At 43.9% G+C, this 23974-nt stretch overlaps 1 long non-coding RNA gene across 1 annotated transcript; it reads right to left on the bottom strand.

The window, feature by feature from the left end:
- Positions 1-22: 22 nt before the first annotated feature.
- Positions 23-23101, bottom strand: LOC135414235 (uncharacterized). The gene is made up of 6 exons (XR_010430634.1): positions 22949-23101; positions 18933-19076; positions 18561-18736; positions 17487-17662; positions 7127-7274; positions 23-6209 (listed from the first exon to the last, which is right to left on the bottom strand). It is a non-coding gene; the product is annotated as an uncharacterized LOC135414235 (long non-coding RNA).
- Between the last annotated feature and the right edge of the window lie 873 nt (positions 23102-23974).

The raw sequence follows: 23974 nt of genomic DNA, 5'->3' as shown, positions 1-23974 counted from the left end.
ATACATGCACAGATTTTGTTCCTCTTTATTTTATTACTTTCCAGCAGGGATCTGAGAATCGAGCTGGGTTTTCCATCTCCAACATCACCGTTAGTAATAAAGGCTATGTTGGTGAAATTATGATCACAATAATCTGTGTGTAGTCCCTCTGTTATTAAGAGATTTGCTCAGATGTCACTCGGTGAAGAAGTCCCTGATTGACAAGTGGCACACATGGACACCTTGGTGCACAAGGAGGATGCGCCCCATGGGCTCCCGCAGGTTTAAATGAAGTAGAAAGCAGCAAATGCTTCATTTCTGTCATCCAGGCAGGCAGATATGACTCTGAATACACAACAGCTTGGTTTGTGCAGTCACGCACCGCAGCAGCTCATTATGAGAAACAGGTGACAGTCAATCAGTTATTACCTACGTTGGAGAAAAGTCCATAACATGGTAGGCGTTGGCTGGTCAGGTGAGCCATGTGGTTGCTTTCAGGGCAGTTTAGGGGCATGCACACCCCACTGTGCAGCCTTGGTACGTGCAGAGGGCACACGGGGCACTGTAGGAGACCAGGAGCGGGAGGATTTGCCCAGCACAAGTTCAGGTGAGTCTTTGCAAGGGCACAGGCATGCGGAGTGGCACAGATGCCCACGCCAAGGCGCCAGCTATGGAAGCTAGGGACATATGGAAACACAGCTTCCACTGTGGTGAAAACATGGACACAGGGAGGCATTAACTCTTACAGGACTGCTGAGAGGCTGGCACACTCCTGCTGTTGGAGGCTGCCCTTCAAACTCAGCTGTCACACTGGTCTGGAGGGGCAAGAGCACCACTGGCACGGCAGCACCAGTACAGCTGGCTGGAGAGGGGATCAAGCCACAAGGCAAACACAAGCCATGTGGCTGAGCAGCATGGGCTCCACATGGATCTGTGCACACTGAGTGACACAAGGGCTGGGAAGCATAAGGAAAGGTTTTGGAAGGCCAGGTGGAAGCAGGTTTGGGAGGTTTCCTTGTGCCCCCTTTAGACACTGCCTCCAAGAGCTTGCAGCCTCTTGCCCTTAGCTCTGCCCACTCCATGCCATATGCCTAACCAGTCCACCTCCCGCAGCAGCTGTTCCCTCTTCCACCAGCTTTTTCCCCGCTCTGTAGGGGCACATTGAGCCTTTGGGGCTACAGCTGCACCAGAGAGGTGGAGGGGCTGAGTTCTTCAAAGAAGTGACCTTTTTTTCTGGCCTTTTTCAACATGAACATGCCTAAAATGGCAAAATCATTAAGCAGGTGAAAGGAAAGCCTGTAGGTCCTTTTCCCCCCAAACCCCTCCACCAGCTCAACTGGTGCAGGATGCCCAGATCCCATCTTGCACCAGACAGGCCTGTGTCAGCAGGGAAAAGTTAGCTGAAATCACGATGTTAGGCTCACCAAACCAGCATTTCCTAGCATGATTTCTTTTCCAGCAGAAAATATTGAATTGCCCTGGTGTAAATATGCCTTCAAAATGAAATCTTCCCTATGGTGGACTATGTTCCAACAAAAATTAAATATAAAGTGGCTAAAGAAGTACCCTTTTCCTTGCTACCTACAACATTACCTCACAGGCTGATACAAGACCTTTTTTTTAATACAGACACAACTTTCCTCCATATTTAATACTTAAAACACAGGCTTCTTTATAACACTACATCTTATATGCCTGAAGCTCAGGGGTGGGGATGAGCCGCCTACCTCACTCGGGTGACAAGGGACATCTAGCGGCATCGCAGCTCCCAGCACCACTGCCACTGCTCAGGCTCCAGGGACAGCAAACACAGCCACCTCACCTGTCCCCATGGCATCCCACCCCACCGCAGGAAAAACCTATGGCTGGTACAGGGAGTAACAGCTCTCTGCCTTCCCCTGCCTCTCATCCTACCTTTATGTGCACTTTCTCTCCGTTGAGTATGCTCAGTTCTGCTCCACCATTAAGTTTCCTTAATAATATAATAATATATTATACATATAAATATATTTTCAGTAAGAGGCTGGCTATCTCAGTGACAAAGGCCTGCCATGGATAGGAAAGCATGTAGCCTGCTCCCTTTATTCGGAGAAACACACAGTGTAGGAGGAATGCCTGTCTGTGTGAAAGTAAAATAAAGCAGTGTGTGATTAGAACAAGACTCTTGAAAATTGCAACCACGTGTCCTGGCAAAATTTTCATTTTGTTTAATTAAAAGAAATAACAAATAATGGCATGACATCCGGCTTAATTATTCACATCACTAATAAAAATTCAACACACTGTCATTAGAAACAGAGCAGTACATACTGAAAGAGGGTGGCTTTAGATTAGTTATAAGGAAGAAATTCTTTAACATGAGGGTGGTGAGGCACTGGAACAGATTGCCCAGGGAAATTGTGGATGCCCCATTCCTGGAAGTGTTTATGTTGGATGGGGCTCTGAGCAACCTGGTCTACTGGAAGGTGTCTCTGCCCATGGCAGGGGGATTGGAATTAGGTGATCTTTAAGGTCCTTTCTAACCCAAAATCTGTGATTTATGATACTTAAGAAATCAGTTTCATAGAATGTCAATTTCTTTCACAAGAAATATTTTGTTGCATGGCTTGAAAAACTGACTGAGATTGTCCCCTCATTGCTCCAATTTCCCACTCCTGACATTTAGCATAACACCTGACTGGCATGGAACCCGCTACACAAGCAGAACTGCGCTTGCACACAATTTCTCCGCTGCTGAGTGGAGTGTGGTGGCCCTCCCATCCCCAACACTGCCCAGAGCCAGCTTGGGGCTCCCAGTTGGGGCTCCCAGTTGGGGCTACAATGACAGACTGCTTGAGGGTTACTTTTTTCATAGGATTTATAAGCTTCACCCAAAACCTGAGGTTTCAGTTCCACAGGAGGAGTTTTGATGTTCCTGTCTTTCAAGGTAGCATCAAAATACTGCTGGTTTTTTGAGGGTTTTGGTTTTATTTTTTTCTCCTTTCTGCCTCGTTTAGATTTCCTTATGAAGACATTGGGGCTGGAGGGGGAACACAACACCACATGAGTGAAAGAGTAACAGAGGGTTGGAAGCAGTGCAAAACCTGTGGTGGTGGCCAAAGTTCTCCAACTTGGTTTTAAGAGACCTCACATGGCTGTGGTTCACCTGTGCCTCAGCCTGGACTTGTCACATATGTTTAAGAATAGCTGATTTATTAGTTTTCCTCTTATGTTCTGTTCCAAAAATTATGAAGAACATTTGTGGCTGGGAGCAAGTAAAAAATGGCCCTTCGAGAGGTGCCAGAAACACACAGAAACACTGACTCATTAAACTCACTTTCAGTTTGTTTGGCTGCCTGTCTTTTCCTATCCTTACCCTTTTTCTTCTCTGCAAACTTCCCCCGATCATCTCTCCCAGGTTTATTGCTTTACCCATTCACCGTCTTTCCCCTTTCTCTGCAAAGCTCTCTAAATTTCTTTTTTTAATACTTCTTTCCCTTCCCATTTCCTACTCCACATACATGTGTCCTCTCTACTGCCACCTCCTGCAAACATTTGTAACCCTCCCAGAATAAGACCACAGGCCAAAAAGGAAAGGAGACAGGGAACACAGAGCCTTATAGAGCAAAAAAATAATGTGAGCACTTTTTCACGGGAAATATTTAAAGAAACAGGCCTGTCTTTCCCATTTGATATTCTTCTTAGTGAAAAACAAAACAAAACAAAACAAAACAAAAAACAACAATCCAAACAAACTACTTTTTCTATTAAAGCATTTCACTGAAATTCAAACAAAATGACACTTACATGTACACCTGCATATTGTCTTCTTTTTCTTATCCTCCCCGTTTTCTTTCCCTTTTTTCCCTGAACAAAACCACTGTGTAGTACCCTGTGCAGAAATACATAAACCACCATCTCATTTTCCCCAGAGTTCATTGTGGCTATAACACGTATGTGTATCTCAAATCTGTAGATGGCAAATTGCTACCACAACTCCATGATTAAAATCTTCCAGGGAGCATACAACACCTTTCATGACCCTTCCACTGCTCAGAGCAGAAACCTTCTCCTCGCTCTAAGCAGCCAGCCCTGGGAGAGGAGGAGAGACACAGAGTTTTAAGACATCATTAACAATCAGTTTTGAAATGAATGTGAGAAATGTCACAAGGAAAGGTAACCGGCCCAGGCTCACCTGAGCTCAGTAGAATATTATTTTGGTATGGAAACAAGGACCACCAAACCGAGATATTTCTGCGAAGTACCCAAACCATCAGCAAAGGGATGCTTTGTTTTAGGTAGCGGTGACCCTAAAACTAAGCTTAAGAGGACCAGTTCCACCCGCAGGCACAGCCGGTTCTGGCAGGCGAGGCTCGGCAGCCAGCAGTTGGCACTGTTGTTCCACGGGAGAAGGGACGGGCAGCACCAGCCAGGGATGCAGCAGCAGCAGCAGAGTGCAAGCCCAGGGACTGGTCTTCTGAGCATCACTTGTAAACACAGTCCTGATACACACACATTGCCTGTATCTGAGCACACCCACTCTTCATACACACTCTGCCCAGTCATGTCATGAGGAAGGAGAAAATATTTCCATCATTGGTACAAATACCATGCTTGCTTAGACTCTACAAGTGCAAATCTAATCTGTCTGGCAGGACAGGTGGAACACAGAGTGATGTGCTGCAGAAGAGCTGGGAAATTCAAATTGATTTGCCACATGTCACAAAGTAGCAAATGACAAAATCCTTCACAAAAGCAACAAGATAGTTCCAAACCCACTCCAAGACTATCTAGAAAAGGGAAGCTTTTTTCCAAATAAGAGGGCCCCTCCTCTCCTTCAGTGGTTTGCTGTTTGCAGCGCAGCCCAAAGTAGTGGTAGTTAGTGTAGATGAGCAAAGAAGGCTGAAAGAGGGGATATCACAACGGAAAGGCAGCCCTTGCAGAACATGCTGTTACAAAGGAAGAGGCATTTGTTGATTTTTCCCATCCCAGACCCCTTCAGTACTTCACAAAGCTTGGAAAAGTCAGAGCACAGCAAAAGGAAAACTCAGATCCTGTTTTTTTACAACTACCTTACCTGCTCCTCACTCAAAAAAATAAAATAAGACAGTTAAAACTACTTACACTTGTGTAGCAGGGGCAGAGAGAATCTCACTGGGAAAAAAATACTGCCTCCACATGCAGCCCTTCTCCTCTTAGCCCTTAATAGTAAAAGTCTTGGCAAAAATGTTAAGTAAGGAGGAATATGTAAGAATTAAATAGAAACAAGTTAAATTTAAAGAAAAGGTAATCAATTGGAAACACCTGGGCGGGAACTTTAAAAAAGAAAACAAAACAGAACAAACCCACCACATTTCATTGTGGATCCATGGAAAAGGAAACCAGTACATGAGTACTTCAGTACCTAACATGGGGAATTTTATCAATCTCTAAGCACAGGAGCATGAAAGCTTGTCTGAAGAAAGGGTAGGTGTCTGAGCTTTCCTGTTCTCCTGCTCAGCACCAGAGCTATTTCATCATGAAGGGATGCTCTGTAATCAAGGTAATAACTGGCTTTGAACACACAAAAGATAGAATGGTGGAGAAAAGTCTGGGCTAAAAAAACTAGATGGTTAAGGATGAGAAATTGTTACTCGAGGTCTTTCTGTTGGTCACTGGTTTGAGGAGGGGAAAAAGACCTCATGATATGAGAAAGAGAAAGGAAAAAAAAAGAAGACTTACTGAGAAATAACAAAGAAACATTCAAAGAAATTAATTCTGGGATTTGGAAAATTAAACTGGCCAAGGAGTGAGAGCAGAAGTTTCCCAGTGCATTAAAAAAATCCAAAAACAAGACACAGCTTTGTCTAAAAACGTGCCACAAGAAAAATATGACAACAGCAGCAGCAAAATCCTTTCCTGCTGTGATTGCAGCAGCAGCAATGCCAGAGCACATCGGGGGGCATGTATACATTGCATTTGGTTCAATAGCCTGAAAAATAAGTAATTAGTTCCTTTGCGTTGAGAAAACTTTGCATTTCTCAGACTAGGGAGAAAGAGAAGGCAGTTTAGCACTACATTACCATGTCTGCCTGTTGCAATGGTCCTCATAGTGGGGGAGCAGCCTTTTTGGAGCTGCACCTGAGTTCCTCTAGCTGTTATTGGCACAGCCTCAAAGATCATTTTGCCAAAGAATTGTCCTTCTGTGAGCACATTCCCTCAGAGCAAGCTTACCACCAAGCACATAATGCCAAGGAAATTTTTCGTAAATCCTAAAAGAAAACAGGATGATATTAGTGAACCTCTTTTAATCTGCGTTCAATATTTATTTACTGCATTGCCTTGCATGGATATCTATATTTACATACATTCTCCTTTGTCACAGCAGTATATAAGCATATGGATAAAGGGGATACAGTGTTGTCTCTTTTAGTTTTACCCCACATTAAGTCCCCAGTTATTGTCCAAGGGGTCATGAAATATGACTGTGAAAATCAGTGTACTGTATTGAGAAATCAGCAACTGACTTTTGAAAGTCTGTGTCATACAGCAGGGTCTCACTGCATTGTGTAAGTCATGAATGTCTTACATATTCTGTAAATTCACATTAAAAAATCAAATTACAAAGTTTAAATTATTTTTTATTACGGTCTGGGGTCTCCACTTGCAGAGACAGAGGTAATATAAAACCCATCAGGCTATTTCAGGAAGACAGCATCAGTTCTACACCAGTTATACCCATTCTGCATTCAGAAGCCCCACCACCATCCCAGGGTTTGCAGCACAGAGACTAAGAGCTGAGCTTTGCCTGTATCCAGTAATTCAATTTGCCGGTTTCTTTCACAAGGGAAATTTGACACAGGACACCTTTAATCTCACTGCTGCCTCTGCCCATCACTTTAAAGGAAGCTGCAGCAACAGTGGAAAAACTAGATGCCTCTAGTTAAAGGGAAATCTGGATTTTAAAATGTCGCCACTAGACGTCCCCTTAGCTCTAGCCAACCATGCCAAGGTGCTTCCATAGCCTTGATGGCTTCTTCCAGCCACCCTGTGCAACACCAGCGGCCAGGAAAGGAGCAAGGACTCTCCAGGGACTATACCTACCACCTCACAGTTTTTAGACCATGTTAGCTGCACCCATGATTTATGTGCTACTGTCACACCCCGTGCTTGCCAAGCAGAAACATACCTTAAGTGTTAGCGGTTGGCTGAGAAGAACGGGTCCATTCAGGCCTGGTTGCAGCCTGTCTTTGCCTTTCTGACTGCCTGGGGAAAGCCACTGAGGTGGATCTGCACCAATTCTGATCCCAGCAGGTCTAGAAATTTCCTCTGATACCCTAATGAAGAAGTAGAGGTTCAGCGGGTGTAAGGCAAAGCAGCTGTCAAGGGAGCCAGTCTACACTCTCTGTGAATGGCCCTTACCTTTCAGAAGAGAAGATCTTACATTCCCCACATCCTGCCTGTGACATGAGGTTAGATAAAATATGTTTAGGAGGCATGACCTGGCCCGTAGCCCAGCTGTCCAACCACAGTAACCACACTCTTTCCTTATAAACAAGACACTGTTCCTTCTGGGTATTTGCAATTTGCCAGTTCAGCTTTATTCAGCTCACTAGAATGATTTTTTTTGTTGTTGTTGTTGTTAATGGATTTTCCAAAATCAAAACAACGGCTGTGGAACGCTGTTAAAAAACACTGCTTTTCCTGAAGCTTTGGTGAAACATGGAAAAATCATCTGTTGCACAGCCACTTGAAGTGGGTTGTTTAGCTGCTTGAAAAAGTTCTCAAGGAAACTTCTCTGAGAGATGTGGTCACCTGCCGAGACTGACACTCACAGCTTATGTCATAGCTCAAAAGAATGAGATCATCATCACTTCAGGCATTTCAAACTGGGATAGAAGGATCAGTTGAGAGTTAAGTTCCGCTCTATCAGAGTGTCAAGAGAATAGAGTAAATGACCCAAGGGAGGATTTTCTTTCTGCTCCCCAATTAAAGCCACAACCACTAACCTTTTCCCTAATAATTTTTGCTCCTCATTAATATAAATTCAATAATCTCTCTGCCAACAGGGAGTATTGTGAATAACTCATCAAGTAAATTGCTTGGACATAGTTACAAATATTCCACTAATAATCACCACAAGATCTCCTGCTGTCTTACTGTGCTCAGGTATTTCACTGTTGACTCTGGTACACACCTGTAATTGTCACTCTAATCAGAATGAGGTTCCAGAATCACTGCTGCTCCTGCTCCTGAGGATGGCAGATCGCAAATGCATACCGAGAAAACACAATCTCTTTGTAACACACCTTCTTATGTTCCTTCTCATATTCCTTTCACAGTATCCAAGCCTTGCCACTCACTAAATACTATCAGTCAGGACACATGTAGGTGATTTAAATCTGTACTGGAATGGTAAGAGTGGAGTTTTCTGTCTTCCAGTCAAGACCCTGCTCAGCCAGAAAGGCCCCTAAGTCACTTTCTGAGATGTAAGTTGGCTTTCTTCTCTGTTCTCTCAGAAATTCAAACATTATATGTTAAAGCAGGCAGAGCATCATAATGTATACGCATTGGAGTTTTTGGGGGGTTAGGGCAAGAAGTCTTTAAATCACAGGAAGGGAGGTTCAGGTGAGGTGTAAAGGCCTCTTTTCCAGCAGTAGGGATGATGAAATAGTGGAGCGGAGTACTTGGGGATGGTGTGGGACCTTGAACACTGGACATCCTTGAGGACAGGTCATGAAGAGACATTTGCCTGAAGTTGATTCTCCTTTTGAACATGTCTCCAGCCCCATCACCTCTCTGGTACCACAGTAACACAGTGGGAACAGTCTTTTCCTCTAATTTAAAATGAAATATACTCCTCTGGGTACTGTGACAGTAGCAGTCACAGAAGATGCAGAAACTCTTTCAGACACCACCTGGGGTTATTTTACAGGGACAACTTTCCAATCAAAAAGGAGGCAGAGCTAAACCATTTCTTTGCCAACTCCACCCTCCGTTAAGTATATGCCAATCTTTCTTTGGACTTTGCCCATGAATTTGAAAGGTAACCAGAAAGCATCAGATAAGAAACTGGACACATCAAAATAGTCAAACAAAACCTGAAGGACTTTGACAATAAACACGCATGGAGTGAAGACACTTTCACACAGATTCCTCACTTCAGCATGCAGGAAGACCTACAGCAGGAATTTCATTTAGGGCAGAAAAATACAACATTGAGATCTTTATAGCAATCTCTAGCTACTCTCTCTGGTACTTTTTGTCCCCCACAGAGATCACAAGCTCACAGAGGTGCCATCTTTTGGGCACCATACAAACACGTGACAAGTGCGGGAACGCCCTGAATGGTAACGTAATACAAACAGAGATAAGGGAAGAGGAACAACAGTGAACAAATGCAATGCACTCTGATTACCAGAAAAATCCTGGCTTGCTTCCTAGAGAAGCTGTGGTGGCAGAAGCTGTGGTGGCACCTGAATCAAAGAGGCCTCCTGGAGCAGAGGACAACATAGTGTTAGCCAAAATACCTTGGGGCTAAATAGATCAAATAAGCATGTCATCACCATGACAAAGCAAAAGATATCCGTAGAAGGACAACTGAAAGATTCAGTGTGCTCACGCCACTGAAAAAGGCTTAAACAAACTAAACTTAAAACAGCTCAGCTGGTTTATCTTTTTAGATAATTTCTAGAGCAGTATCGTACCAGCACAGCAGGGCCCACTCAGGACATGGGGATCACCTCAGCTCTGTCCCCTCACCAGAATACCTCTCCTGGCAGAAGCTGGGTGGGACGTGCAGTGCTGCTGGTGAAAGGAGGCTCAGGTGCCTTAGCCTGTGTCCCTTGGAGGTGATGCAGACTTGATGGCCAAAGGGGCCCTCAGCATGGCAGCAGCCCACAGCTATTTACACCAGGTTCCTTCAACAGACTCAAATGCACTCCTAAATCAGTCTGAAACTATGGCCTCCTCTGCATTCACTCCTAAACTTAATACAGTTTGTGTCAGATTCATCCTTTCTCTCCCTCTCTCAATCACATCCACGCACATAGAAACACTAAAAAGACAGGCAATTCACTGTTCAGTGTTATTTCATGAGTTCCACTTTCTAATGACACTCCCCAAAACTGCTACCTCTTCTTAACGTTAAAATACAGACCTTTACTCTGATCATTTCAGAAAGGGTAGAGTTATTGCTTTGCTTCCAGCTAAGCAAATTAACTGAATTTGCAAATCACAGCTACCTTCACAATTGTAGCACTAATACAGGGAAAATGGCACCTCAGCTGGAAAGTTCTTCAGCTCCTGATGTCTGAGAGCAAACTTTCTTGGACCTATGAAAGCAAATTATTTTTCTATTTGAACAGAACTCCTTCCTACCACTTTGATACCAGGCTGCTATCACTATTCAAGTACGCAAACCTGACCAAGCCACCAACATAAATGTTAAAAATCTCCCTGGGAACAAAAGTACTGTTTGTACAAACTTTAACATCCTTCTCCCACCTTCCAAGCAAAGGCTACTCTAGCAACTGGTAGAATGAGGCTCTCCCAGTGAGGTGGGAGCGGAAACACGACAGCTTATCCTTATGCACTGTCTTTAGTGTTTTGCTGAGTTAGGAAAGGACAGGACACCAAACACATTCCATGGCACTCTGCCAAGCTGGGGCCCAAGGGGTAAACAGAAAGTAATACACAGGATGCAAAAGCGTCTTTAAAGAAAAGAAAAAGAAGAAAGGGACACCAGGTGGTCACTGAAATGATCCAGAACAGAGGAATGCGAATGAACATTTCGAGTTCTGCTCTTAACACCTTATTAAACATATAAGGATCTGTGTCTTAGGAGCAGGCTGTTCTGGGAGAGCCATGTCAGGCTGAGATTTTGCAAATAATCCATCTCCTCCCCAGTCACCGGTGAAGTCACCACCTCAGCGCCCAAGCGTCCCTCTCTTTCCAGCACTACAGTTAAGCATAATCGCCCCAAACATTTTTTTTCCCTGATTAAACTGACTTCCAGTGCCATTACAGTAAATTACCACAAGCAGGTTTTGTTCATTTGCTTTTTAACTGCGGACTCATATAACACAGCATGCAAACCCTAACGAAGGGCATTTGTACGCCAATGAGGGTCGATACCACAGTTTAACAGAGAGCAGCTTTGTAAAGGGAGAACAAGGCTACTGCAGTGTGCTCTAGGGCTTTTACTTCCTATGGCCAGCGCCGGATCTCTGTTCCGTGTTAATGAACAGCTGCTGTTCATTCAGCCATCGAGGTGGTCCGCTGGGACAGGCCACTGTGGGACAATTTGGAGGGGACACGCCGCATGCAAAGCCCCTCCGCCTATCTGAGCGCTTGGCGTGAACAATGCTGGCCAAACCATCCGTGCATATCACAAAACTCGGGAAGTCACACAGCGTCATTTAGGTCTCATGCTCTTTGGTTCAGAGGCAGAGTGGTGCAGAAAAGGGCTCTGCTGCTCAGAGAAATAAGCTCTCTTAGAGCCAAGAGGTGGCCATTACAAAAGCTGTGTTCCTTCAGCCAGGTATTCCAGAAGAGCTTTTGGGCTGTGATGAGACCTTTCCATCTGGTGGGACACTCTCCCATACAAGCTAATGTTCCAGTGATTTTCATTCAATCTCAGGTGACCCTTTTTTTTTTTGAGGAGGTGTGAAGACGGTGTATTAATTGCCATCTGCTCTTAATTGTTTTTCCTAAGCTAAAATAACTCAAAAGTCAATTATTTAAAAAAAAAACCAAAACCAAACAAACAATAAACAAACAAAACCCCAAACCCACACAGCAACAACAAAAAAACCCACAAAACACACCTTCATGCTGAAATAAGAGTCCAGGCACTTGCAGTAGTTTACTGGAAACCTGCTTAAATACGTGGCTTTAATAAAAAGGGTGTAGCTTTTTTTTTTTTACACAAGCCTCGAGAGAGAGCCTTGCCCAGGAAAGGTGATGGGGACAGGGGGTGAAGGCCAGCCCAAATAAAACCTGGCCATGTGACCATAGAATATTTTTGTGCTATCCTTTCCTTCCCAGTTAGCTGTCCATCCTGTCTGGGAACCTGGCTGCCTCCCTAAGCACACGTGAAGGATGATCCATGCTCCCAGCCTATGTGCTGCAGCTTCACTGGTCTCACGACAGCCTCAGTCAGCCTCCCCTTATCTTTATTCTCTCTCCCTCGAAAAAGCAAATAAAACCCCCTGAGCCTCTCCAAAGCCAGTTGCCAAGCAGAAATGAAGCAGAAATCCCAAACAGAAACATTGCCACTAGATTATTTACAGGCAAATACATACATGGCAATTGCTGTATCCCTTTATATCTATTTTCTCACCTTTTTGTTTTGGCACAAGAAATAGGCAGCATGTGACAGTAAGGTCAGGGTATCTCTGGTTACAGCAGTGCCTAAGAAGCCTTGTTCTAGTAAAATGACACCATGTACAAGCCACATTATATAAAAAGCAAAGGAGGCACAGGCATGGGATACGAAGCACTCCAGACACAGAGATATCCACACTAGCCTCAAATGATGAGACTACTGCTACAGGTCCTGCCCAAAAAGCAGAATGCAGTCTACTCTAAACTTGGCACTGCTGTGGCAAAACAATTAGGGATAGCTGGAGAGGCAGTCCCGCTGCTGCAGCTGCCCAGCTCGCACAGCCTGGGTCCCTACGCAGAGCTGCTCTTTCCCACTGTGTTGCAGGGGGCTCACGTGCCTGATAGATCTCTAGTTTGGACAGATAATGTGAACAGAACTAGGCAGCACTGCCAACATCAGCCACAAGGTAGGTGGAGAGCGAGTAGGATGTCATCACCCAAAAGTTCGTGAGGCAACCACTACCCTTGCTCGGCACAGCATTCCTGCCAGTGCAACATAACAAACAGCTGCTTGATTTTTGCAGGTGTCTGTACAAGATTTCCCATCCTCAGAGTGTCCCTTTCTCCTGTTTTCTGTTTGGTTTGACTCCTCAAACTACTGTTTTTCAGCTGGTTTCAAAAAAGCAGCAAAAAATCAGTATAGGTTGGGTAAACACAGTGGACACTCCCCAGAAGGTTCATAAACCTTCCACTAAGCTATCCAGAGCTTCAGTTTTCTACCAAAGTGCCTGAAAACAATTTTTCTGCTTTCCCATTTCATTAGGAGGCTGTTGCACAGCTCTAACACTGATATTGCAGTAAGGACCTTTCGAAGCTACTGATTGGCACGTCTTTTCCATTTATTTTCTAATAAAAAAGAATCATACACACTAAGCTTTCTAAATAGCAACTGTACTGGCACGTAGCCACAGCGGAAAGCACTGCAAAAGCCCCTGATGCTTTTACTTTACAATAAATTCAGACAGCTTTGTTTACAAACGGGACTGACCTTTCATTTAACTAACTTTTTAAAGAAAATCCGAGAAAATTTATTAGTCCACTGTGTCAAATACGTTCTCTGAGCAACAAACAGACCTCTGATCCCTTTTACTTGCATCCAGACGTTTCAAAACTGGTTCAGTAGGTGTTTTCCCATTTCCAGTTAATGGGGGTTTATCATGGTTTATACACTGATCCTGTTCCCTTTAAAATTAACCACATCTCCAAGGTGCAAGATTAAAAAGGAGTGCTCAAAACCATGAGTTTTTTTCACAAAGATATCCAACTTAGACTCCCCTTGGCCCCACAAATCACATTTCCATAGCATCGCCGCAGCGACAAAGTGCAAGACTTTACCAAAATCCCTCCAAAATCCCCAATTTACCTTGTTCCACCTTTTAATTCAAGCTTCTAACTATATTTGTGCAAAAGACCAGAAGATGTTGCATACAGGTATAACCAAATGACAGCTGTCTTCATCAAATCCCTTTTGCAGTCCTGGAAGTGTTGGGAAGCACTTTATGGCAACTTGTTCCCAGAAGAAGTGCTTGAATGGCTGCAAGTTCCCAGCCCCAGGGAAAACCTGGCCGGTGAGAAGCAGGATGAGCTTCAGCAACCACAGGGATTACGGTGCTGGAGGAGAACATGAAGGAGAAAATTTAATTCCTTGTTGTGAGAGATTTCAGCAAAGGCTTGAACTTCTGTCTCCTGCATCACACTCAGGTGCTCCCCTCTCATGATTAAGTTAATTGCCATCTGTTTTTTCACTTTTCTTCTCACTTTCTACATCTTTAAACGTTGATCAAGAGGGGAACAGCCCCACCCAGCAAGCTCAAAGAGGCAGGGGCTTCAGGTCTACATCCAGGTCTAACCGAGCTATGGCTTGAAGCCAGTTGCCCCTTTACCTCCCTGCCCAGCAGGCAGGGTTTCATCTCCTGAAATCTCCCCTCCTCAGGTTTCTTCACAACATCATTTATAAAACTCTCCTTTTGCTTTGATGAAGAATGAAAACCAGACGTGCTAATCCTCACTTTTTCATGAGGAAATCTTCCATCACCATTTCCTGCCAACCCCAACTGTTGCCTTATTAACATGCATGTATTTCAAGGGTACAGACTGCCTCACCGGTAGTGGAAATTTAGATAGGAATTTTGGAGCAAGGACACAACATGCAACACAATGGAGATCTAGATAGGGAGAAAATTTGGGCTATCAATATTTGTACAAATGTGTTTCTGTATTATACATGATGGTTTCTGCAAAACGGGGAGTATTTCAAAAAATTAAACTGTCCTGAAAGAAAAAAAAAAATGGAAAATATAAAAACAGGAGGAGACAAAATGAAGATATTTCTAAAAGAAAGGGACCTTTAAAAGTACAACGACGGGGCAGGCTATAGTGAACTTAAATACCAGCCTGCAATAAACTCCATGTAACAGGATCCCTCAACCTAGTCCAGCTCTTAGGGAGGTTTCAGCTCCACTTTCCAGGCATATCTCTTCGACCTTGTCTCTGTCACATAAACAAACTGAAAAGAACATATGTTTTTAAGTTTGTTTCTGAAATAACCAGACTGAAGCAGAAATACTGCACTGCCTACACTACTCTCCCCCCACCTTCCTCAGGGGAGAGAGCAGAGAAAAACCATGCATGTTAGTCATATCAGATGAAGTGCTACAGCGACGAGGATTTATACAAAACAGAGACAAAAAAAGTCTGTTGGTCCCAGCTGCGGGTGAACAATGAGCTGTGAGACCAGGCAGTGACTGAGTGCCAAGGCTCACTCACCTCCAGCCTCGATGGACTCCCCGAAGTACACATCAGCCCTGTGAGTGTGCAAGAAATCACCAGGCACGTTGCAGGGACGTGTCTGCCCTCTGCAACGTGCAGAGCTGAGGATGTGCACCAAGAGAACCCTGTAAATGGATTGGGCAGGAGGGGCAAGGTATTGCTGCCCCAGCCTCTGCTGCCCTTTCACGACAGAGGTGGACCACACTCAAGGGACTACAGGTACCGAGAAGGTGTTTTTGTCCATCAGAGGATGCTATAGCAGCCCAAGAGGTGCCCTGACAGCCTCATATGTAAAGATCAAGGATCCTGCAGTTCCAATCATAGTAACAACTTCAAAAGGAATTACCTTTAGTATCAATAAAGGCTGGGGGATCAAGGGATCGAGACCAGCCCTGTCAAGGACTTCAGGGCAGTGGAGGATGAAAGACTGGACATGACCCGACAATGTGGGCTTGTGGCCCAGAAAGCCAACCATGTCCTGGGCTGTAGAGAGATGAGCATTCTCACACTACTGCAAATACATCATTACCTATGAAAACAAACTTACTGCGTCTACATCCAGCCCTTTCTTTTCTACCCTAGACACTGAGCCCTGCAGATCCTTTTGCTGTCATAGGCCTGCTTTTTCCTTGAAATATAGGCTGCATGCTCTCCATGGATTAGAAAGACATTTTATATCTGTGCCTACAGTAAGTGGAACTATATACCTGAAATGGAAGCTTGGTTTTTCAGGAAAGTAAAAAATTCAGACACATGGAATTTCTAATAATCATTATTATACTCACAAATGGATTTTCCCATTTCTCAGTTTGGAGACTCAAAAGTTTTAAGGAAGGCTTATCTGAAAGACATATCGAATTGGTAGGAGAACCCAAGCCTTCCTGTCAAAACTGTCATTTAATGAGCCTACAGGTAAGACATAAAATACTTCTGTAAATGAAGGAAGATAAAAAAAGTGAATTTCCACTTTGGAGAATTTTACTTGTTGTCTGCCTACAACAACAGTACTGTGCATAACTAGTGGAATTGCTGTCACAGTGTCAGGTCTGCAGAGAATAAATAGCTATTTATTTTTTTAAATGATTAAAAATTTCAGGATCTAGCACTTCAAAGGCACTGTGCCAACAATGGAAAAAATTTACTTTGCAAAATTTTAGAAAGCTGAAATTGGCTTTAAAACATTTAATAAAATTTTATGATACAATCCTACCCTACAGCGACCATTAATCCCATATGGCTATGGGAGATACCAAGTAACCTATGAAAGCTGGAAGAGAACCTTTTGTTTTGTTTCCAGTCTATAGTGTTTACTAAAGCAATTACAGGAGATTTAACAAATCATCTCAAAAAAAGAAGTTGCTGCAAGCTCCCCTTTCTTGTTATGACAGGCAGCCCCATGACTTATTCTGAGTTCTAGCCCCAGCTCTGCCCCAGCTGTTTTTCCAGTCTTATGCAAACAAGGAATAGTTCGTTTATTTCTGTTTCCTAATCCCAAATTTTATCCCTACCATTTGATTTGCAGAGATGCCACACAATGCCCCGGAGAGAGCAGGTTTAACATCATGCTGCCTCATTGCACAAGATGACACAAGGCATGGAAAAGTGGTAGGGTAGAAGGTCAAGACTTTTATAAAAGGTAGCTATTTGGGCATAAGTCTGAATAAGGATGCCAGTGAAGTTCCAGCAGACAAGGTGGTATGGAAGACAAGCGATAGGCTTGTAGAGCTTGGCAGAATGTGATAAGTGGGTTTTACAATACATCAGGAGATTTCTCAATTCGCCAATGTACATGTGAACACCAAAAATTCAGTGGCAATGTGGGAAAAGAAAAGCAGAAGATGAATTTTTTTTTTTTACCTGGGTTGCAAAGCAGACAAAAGGAATGGCCATTGCAAACTGAGAGTGTACTGAAAGTAAAAAACCATCTTTGTGGTCTGCATGCAGCACCTTGGTACTAAATGTGGAATGAAGTGTTGAACACAGCTGTAAATCCCACCAGCCCCGATAAAATTCCTGTTCATAAAGCACAAGCACTCAGGTGGGGCTTCACCTCCTTTGGCAGCAGCATTCTGCTCCCACCAGCACTGCCCTCCTCCTGGGCTGCCGTGATGGTCCCCTTCTGGCATGACAGCTCCAGGACAAGGACTAACTCACGCAAAGATGAGCTTATCTGTCCTTTTAAAGTATTCTGGAACACCTTGAAAAGTGTACAGGTAGGGTAAAGAGCATCAATGGGGGGCTTTAAAGTCTAATCTTCTAAATCCCTGTTCGTTCTGAAACAGAGCACTGCCCACTAGCAGGCAGCACCAGCAAAACCCAAAATACCATCTGTTTTTAAAGCATCCACAGGAAATACCTGCAAGCAAAGAAACCAGCAGGCTGTTAGATTTTACCTGTGGGGTTCTCTTTACAAGCTAATAGTTTCCTCCTCGTGACGTTGGCTCCTGTCCAAGTGAGATGTACTTCAAAGGAAGACCTTCCCCAGTAGAGACTCGAAGCTGGAAGTGCAGTCACCAATGGGGACAGGCCACTATGGGACCCTCATCTCCAAGCCTGTGTTGCTTTCACCCTTTTGAAGAATAAAAGATAAGGAAAAGTAACTGCAAGTGCTTGTTCCCTGCTATGTTTTCTTATGGCTATTTGCCATGTGGTGCACTGAGGAAAAATGTTGTCCGACTTTTGTGCAGTCCCGACTGCAAGAAGGTGCTGGTGTAGCCCTGTTGCAATTAGTCAGATATGTCTGCTTGTTGCTGGAGGCAAGGAAAGAAACAACATGCCAGTGAGGCTCCTAAAGAAGGTAACATGGAAAACAGCTGTTTATCCAGTGCAAGGAAGTAAAATGATCATTCATCAGAGCTGAACTAAGAACTCCTGTACAGCCCTGAGATGGACCCAAGGGGGCCGTGTGAAGTTACACATAAGGTAAACACAGGAGTTGGCTGGAATAGGAGTCATGTACTAAGGTGAACCCCTGACCAAGCTCTGCATTAAAAGGAGACAAGGGAAATCTCGCATTTTTGGAAGGCACTAAGATCTGTCCCAAGAGCTTGATTTGAATTAAAGGACTCTCGGTGAGTCCCTCCCCCTGAATCATGAGTTAAAAACCCCAAACCTCAAATTCTCAAAACACCTTAGTTGCATGATACAGACAGTAACATCCCATGGTGCCTATCCTTCTTCTGAGTGAGGAAGAAATGTTACACAGAGGGAGCCACCACCACTGCTCTCTCTGGAAGTAAAAGAGGCTGTGAATGTATGATCACCTCTTCTCAGGTTGCCCCTTTTGCCACTACTTACTTAGCCTTGGGTGCAACACACAGGGTATTTCCCACCAGCATCAGGGGATAGCATGCTGGAAAACATCAAGACAGGTCTTAGATTTGCAGAATGCCAAAGAAAAGGGCTTTATATTGAACAGGATAAAACAGCAGGGCAGACTAACTGAGGTGAGATATGAGGACACTTACTCAGGGCCAAAGGTTAATGCCTCCCCACATGATGAGGGTCGGTATCTGAAGAATCCAGAGGCCACTATGCAGCTACTGACCTTTGCCCCGAGATCTGAGAGGCAGTGCTCACCAGCTCCCAGGTCGGGCATGTGCCACAGCAAAGACAGTCTGGAGCAGAAACTGAGATACTATAGCTAGAAGAAAGAGATAACATCAGTAAACAGATCGTGATGGGGAAAAAAAGCTGACTTCTGGCTTGGTTTGTTGTAAGCCCTGCTAACACCAAACTGGAGCATGAGGACAGTGCTCAAAGGACAGCAGGCTCGTGAGGCAGTGCCTATGTAAATGACACCCATAAAGAAATAGAGGATTACCTTTCCAGAGGATTACCTTTCTGAAGGATGACTTTTTCAAATTGAGTCTCTCTTTTGCTCTCCCCACAGTTCCTGATCCTCCAAAGGAGCTCCTGGTCCTCCATGGGGCTTTTCAGGCCGTAAGTAACACTTCTTGGAAGGTAATGGATCAACTCAGCTCCTGAATCATAGAATTATAGAATCAGTTGGGTTGGAAAAGACCTCTGAGATCATCAAGTCCAACCCTTGATCCACTACCACCGCAGTTATTAGACCATGGCACTAAGTGCCACATCCAGTCACAGAAGAGGACCCCAACAGGAAAAAGGATACATTTTACGGGCTGTACTGCTAGTGCTGGCTGCCCTTTTGCTGTGCCATAGGAAATGTGTGGTGGTGTATATGTAGTCTGGCTACTTCTGACTCTTGTGTTGTGAAGTTTTGCTTCCTCTACTCCCATCAGATGTGGGAGCTCTCCCATGTGGCTGCTGCTTCTGGTACAGCATCCTCCACAAATGCATTCAGCTACTACTGTCCAAACAAGAGGGGGATTAAAGTGCTGAGCAGACTCTTACTACTTGCACAGCCACCTGCCATGGCACCCCACAGCACCCAGCACCACGGCTGTCACCATGTTCATTCCAGCTGATGCCACAGCCTGGGGCTCTGCACCTGTTCCAAGGTGTCATGGGAAGAAGAACAGGCCAGGATGGTCACTGCCAGGCTGGCGTGTGGGGAAGCCCCTGTGCCTTGATGCAGTGTGAGCACATTTCCACAGCCACTGGAGCGGTGGCACAATAATCTGGAGCAGCTGCAACATTCCTCTTGTACCCCAGGAGTGATCAAAGGCCTCAAAAGTGGCTTCACTTTTTCAGTGTTACTAGAAGAATGGAACAGTGTCAAGGATACATAGAAATTTCCCTTTTATCACAGCTGGAGCCACAGAGCATTTATAGGAAGCAGAAGGGATAAGTGATCCAGTCATCAAGTATTTTCCAAAATCTCTCTACAGACACAGAGGGTAGGCACAATTTTCTCCCTGTCCTCATACTCTCCTTAGGGATCCAGCAGAAGTGTTGTACCAATTCTGGAAAAGTTGGGTCAGACGAGGTCTTTGGAGGTCAGGTACTGCTTTGTGGGACTTACAGTGAAGAGTTTCACTAAAAGTATAAATATATTATACTCCAATCACTGCTAAGCTGTAAGTCTTGAAAGTATGAAAGCAAACTTTGGTCTTTCAAAGAAGAACTTACCAAGAACAAGTCCTTAGCAGACATAAAAATAATCAAAATAAAACAAGAACACATTATTTAAGCGTTTCATTGTTTGCCAAGTATCTCACATGCACCATGGGAGCTAGGGAAAAAAGGTCTTTGCAGAGAAACTGCTAAGGATGCCTATTATATCACACTTCCCACAAAGCCAAGGCTGTTATCATGACGGTGATCACCCTCGTGCAACAAGCATGATCAAAAAGATCATGAATGCTTTCATATGAAAAATTCCTTGGTCACCAAAAGAAGGAATCATGCAGACAATGCAAGATTAAGGTGAGATGTAACCCTCATCTCACTGAGTGTCCTTAAGAACTATACTGTGACACATGTGATGATGTGAATATAAAACAAAAAGATGCTACAACAACTAGTAGAGGTGTTGTCCAGTTCAGCTTACATAATTTGTTACCACACTGGAAAACATAGCAAGAAGAAAAAAAGCCACTTCATGTATAGCCACCTTCTAAACACTACATAGACCTTATTTCTTAGAGCTTAAAAGTGAAACTAGAGCTTTTCCTTGATGCATTAGTTTATCATATTTAATGGCAAAAATGCAAAAGAAATATTAGTCTTAACACATGCTACCAAAATCTCTAAGCTAAACAGTTGAAAATATGCAAGTAGATATTCCACGTGCAGGACAGACGCATGCTATTTTATGTGAGTTATTAAAGGACTAGGCTGAAAATATGCAGACTTTAAGACCGTGTTTTAAGAAATTTTAACTAAAAACACATGCAGAGTATGCATTCTAGCAGATAATTGCACAGAGTGGAGCACGACGCATAGAGAAAACAGAAACTGTAGCAACATGCACTTTTTATCTAATAAATACATGTATTATAAAAGTACTTCCAATTTTCCTTTTTAAAAAAGCAAATTTTTAGGCGCTACAGGTCAGCCACCTCTAGAATCTCTCTAATCTAATCTACAATGTGTAAACACACCCAGATTGAGAAAATTCAGAATACTATTTTTAACATATTCCCTTGTCCAAACCAAAAGTTCGGGAAAAAAAAGACAATATACAAATGTCCAAGAAAATATGAAACCTAGAAGATGGCAAGGTCAGTCCTTCTCAGTCCATGGCTCCTTCTTCCAAGAACTAGGGAGTCTATATTTAAAGGCCTCGCACATTTTCCCATGTTCCCAGGATACTCAGCAATTTGAGATAAAATGAGTAAAAGGGTCACCTCTTTACCTGAAAAGATCGCTGACAAGGTTTGTTCAGGTAAGGAGGCCGTTAAGTACTTTCTTTACCTGGGATTTCTGCAAGTTTTTAAAGTAAGAATCTTCAGATGTCTGACCCACTTTTCCTCCAAAGACTTAGATCTAATGTTCTGTATTTTCAATCTATATTATTTGTGTCTGGATACAGGGGACAGGGAACAAAACACATGCAAGCATAAGATTGCTGCTTCTCTTTACTTGTCTGAGAGGACTAATGTAACTGTAAAACTCTACACCATCAATACAGGAATCACAAACCTCCCTTAGTTGCTTTTGAAGGTGTTCTTGTGTGCTTTATGAGCTTTGCTAGAGAAGGCAAACTTGGGTTGATAGGATGGCAACACTCACTACTTGCTAATAAGATCAGGCTGAGACTTCATTGTTTTTATTTCCTAGAGAAAGAACTGAAATCACATCTGCATTTTATAAAAGCTCCTGAATAGTTACTGATCGACACAACCAGCAGCCAATGCTTTGCCTCTAGAAACTTGCATTGTTTTGCAGTTGGAATTGCTAGATACCATGTCCTCATAAAAAGTCTGGCTAAGTCATTTAAGCTCTGAAACTGAGAGCTGCATGCACTCCCCTGAACAGCTAACAGAAATTGTTACTAACAAGAAGTGTATGTGATAGGCTCTGGGCTGCATTATTTGGCTTCCTTTGTTCTTTAAAGGATACTCACTGTCAGCTCAAAACCTGCTAGTATTTCTAGCTTCTGTGAAATAAAGATCTTTTGAGTTAGTAACTCAGATGTAAATGGGAAAAAATGCATTTTCCTATCTGTTTTCTGGGATTTAATATAAAATCTGCAAATGCATTAGAACAGCAGGGTAGGGAGCCAGAGGTGCTATGGGACTTAAAAAGTCTCATATATAAAAAGTCTTCACGCTATTTGCTGTCAGTTAAGGTGCAGGAGAGGGGGGAACAACTTGTAAAACCCTCTGCCTCTCTGCAATTTCTCTGACAAACACATTGGCTGAATTTTATAAGGACGGGTCTGGCAGTGAAGCTACAAGTAAGATGACTTTTGCCTGTTACCTCAAGGTTGTTTGTTATCCACACCCTGATGGGTGCTGTAGCAGAGAAGGGTGCTTGTCTTGCCTCGTGGGTGAGAGACTGCTTTGCCTGCCTGTTCCTAGAAACACAAGTCCTTTTCCTGTTCAAGCTCCCTGTTCTCTGAATTATGGCAGGTCCATCAATCCTTTTTTCACAGTTGCTGTTGAAGGCTATCATGTATCAGACTAGTGTACTCCTGCCAGAGAGGCTCACTTGCTTGTTTGCCCAGGACAGGCACCACCGAGGCAGTCGTTCTTTGCTTAGCTCAGGATCACGCACAGCTTAGGGCACACACATCACTCTCTTCCCAGAGCACGTGAGCAAACTGGATGTGTTCTGATCCCAAAGCAAATGAGCAAACTGTGCCTTAAAAACTCCCCACTAGGTGCTGGATTGAGAGGAATTATGGAAAAATGGGTTCTGGGGTGGACTGAAAATAAGGAGGTCTCTGAGTGCCCTCTGCCACGTCAGACTTTTCTCTACTCACCCCATTTTCACCTCTCTCCATGCTTTTGCTCCTCCATTGGAAACACACGAGGATGAGGGCTGTAGCTCAGACATACAGCCAGAATCAACTCGTCCTCCAACAAACACAGGGTATGTATAAGCATGGTTGGCATGGGGAGAGGAGACAGGAGCTTCTCCTGTAGCAAGAAAACAGCAATCAGTTACGTGGAAACAATGAGGCATGGAGGTGGTCATTGGGTTTCCTTCCTCCACGTCACACCTGCAGGTACCCAGAGCTTGCAGTAACATGCAGACAGGGTCTAGCAGAATGAGTGTGCCCACAGTAGTTTGCCCCGGCTTCCCTCCTTGAGATGGAACCTAGTCACCTTACAGATAGCTCTTTGCATTGTGTTGTTCAGGGAAAGCACAGGCTGCCAGGAAAGCCTCGGTCACACTCAATCCACCTTCCAAGGAGCATTTTGCAACACCTTTGTCCTGCAGGGCGTCCTAGTTAGCTAGAAATTTTTGGGCTGGGATCAAGTTGGCTCGCACTTAGTCCTGAGCTTCTTGACACATTCCTACTCATGAAAGTGGCAATTTTTCCATCTTCACTGGATACCCTATCTAACCAGTAACACTAAAAGGGTCCCTTGGTAGGGTATTCTTCAAGTTAGGTTCCCAGCCCTAGCAGCCACTAACCCTTTCCCTAAATGCAAACTAGAGTACACCTGTTGATTTCAAGAACCCCGCAAAGATAACTTATCATGATGGATCCATCAACCCCTCTTGGAATTGCATAACCCGCTGAACTATTACCATGCACAGAAAGCCAAGTGGGGTATTAGAAGAGATAAAATAATCTACCAGGCTAAGCCACATCATTGTGGCTAAGAAATAGTGCTCTCTGAGGGCTTAATTTCAGGTTGATCTGGGAAGACATAGAAGACCATACACTTCAAAATCAAATGGGGAGAACTCAGAATAGATACAGGACACAAAGCAGGTGGGTTAGGACAGGGTACATCTTGCAGAGTGGTGTAAAAGCATGGATGGCCCTGAGTGTTTT

The sequence above is a fragment of the Pseudopipra pipra genome, chromosome 5 (assembly GCF_036250125.1).
Source record: "Pseudopipra pipra isolate bDixPip1 chromosome 5, bDixPip1.hap1, whole genome shotgun sequence".
NCBI classification, from domain to species: domain Eukaryota; kingdom Metazoa; phylum Chordata; class Aves; order Passeriformes; family Pipridae; genus Pseudopipra; species Pseudopipra pipra.
The sequence above is the reverse complement of the archived record's forward strand: the minus strand, read 5'-3'. Positions and strand labels throughout refer to the sequence as shown.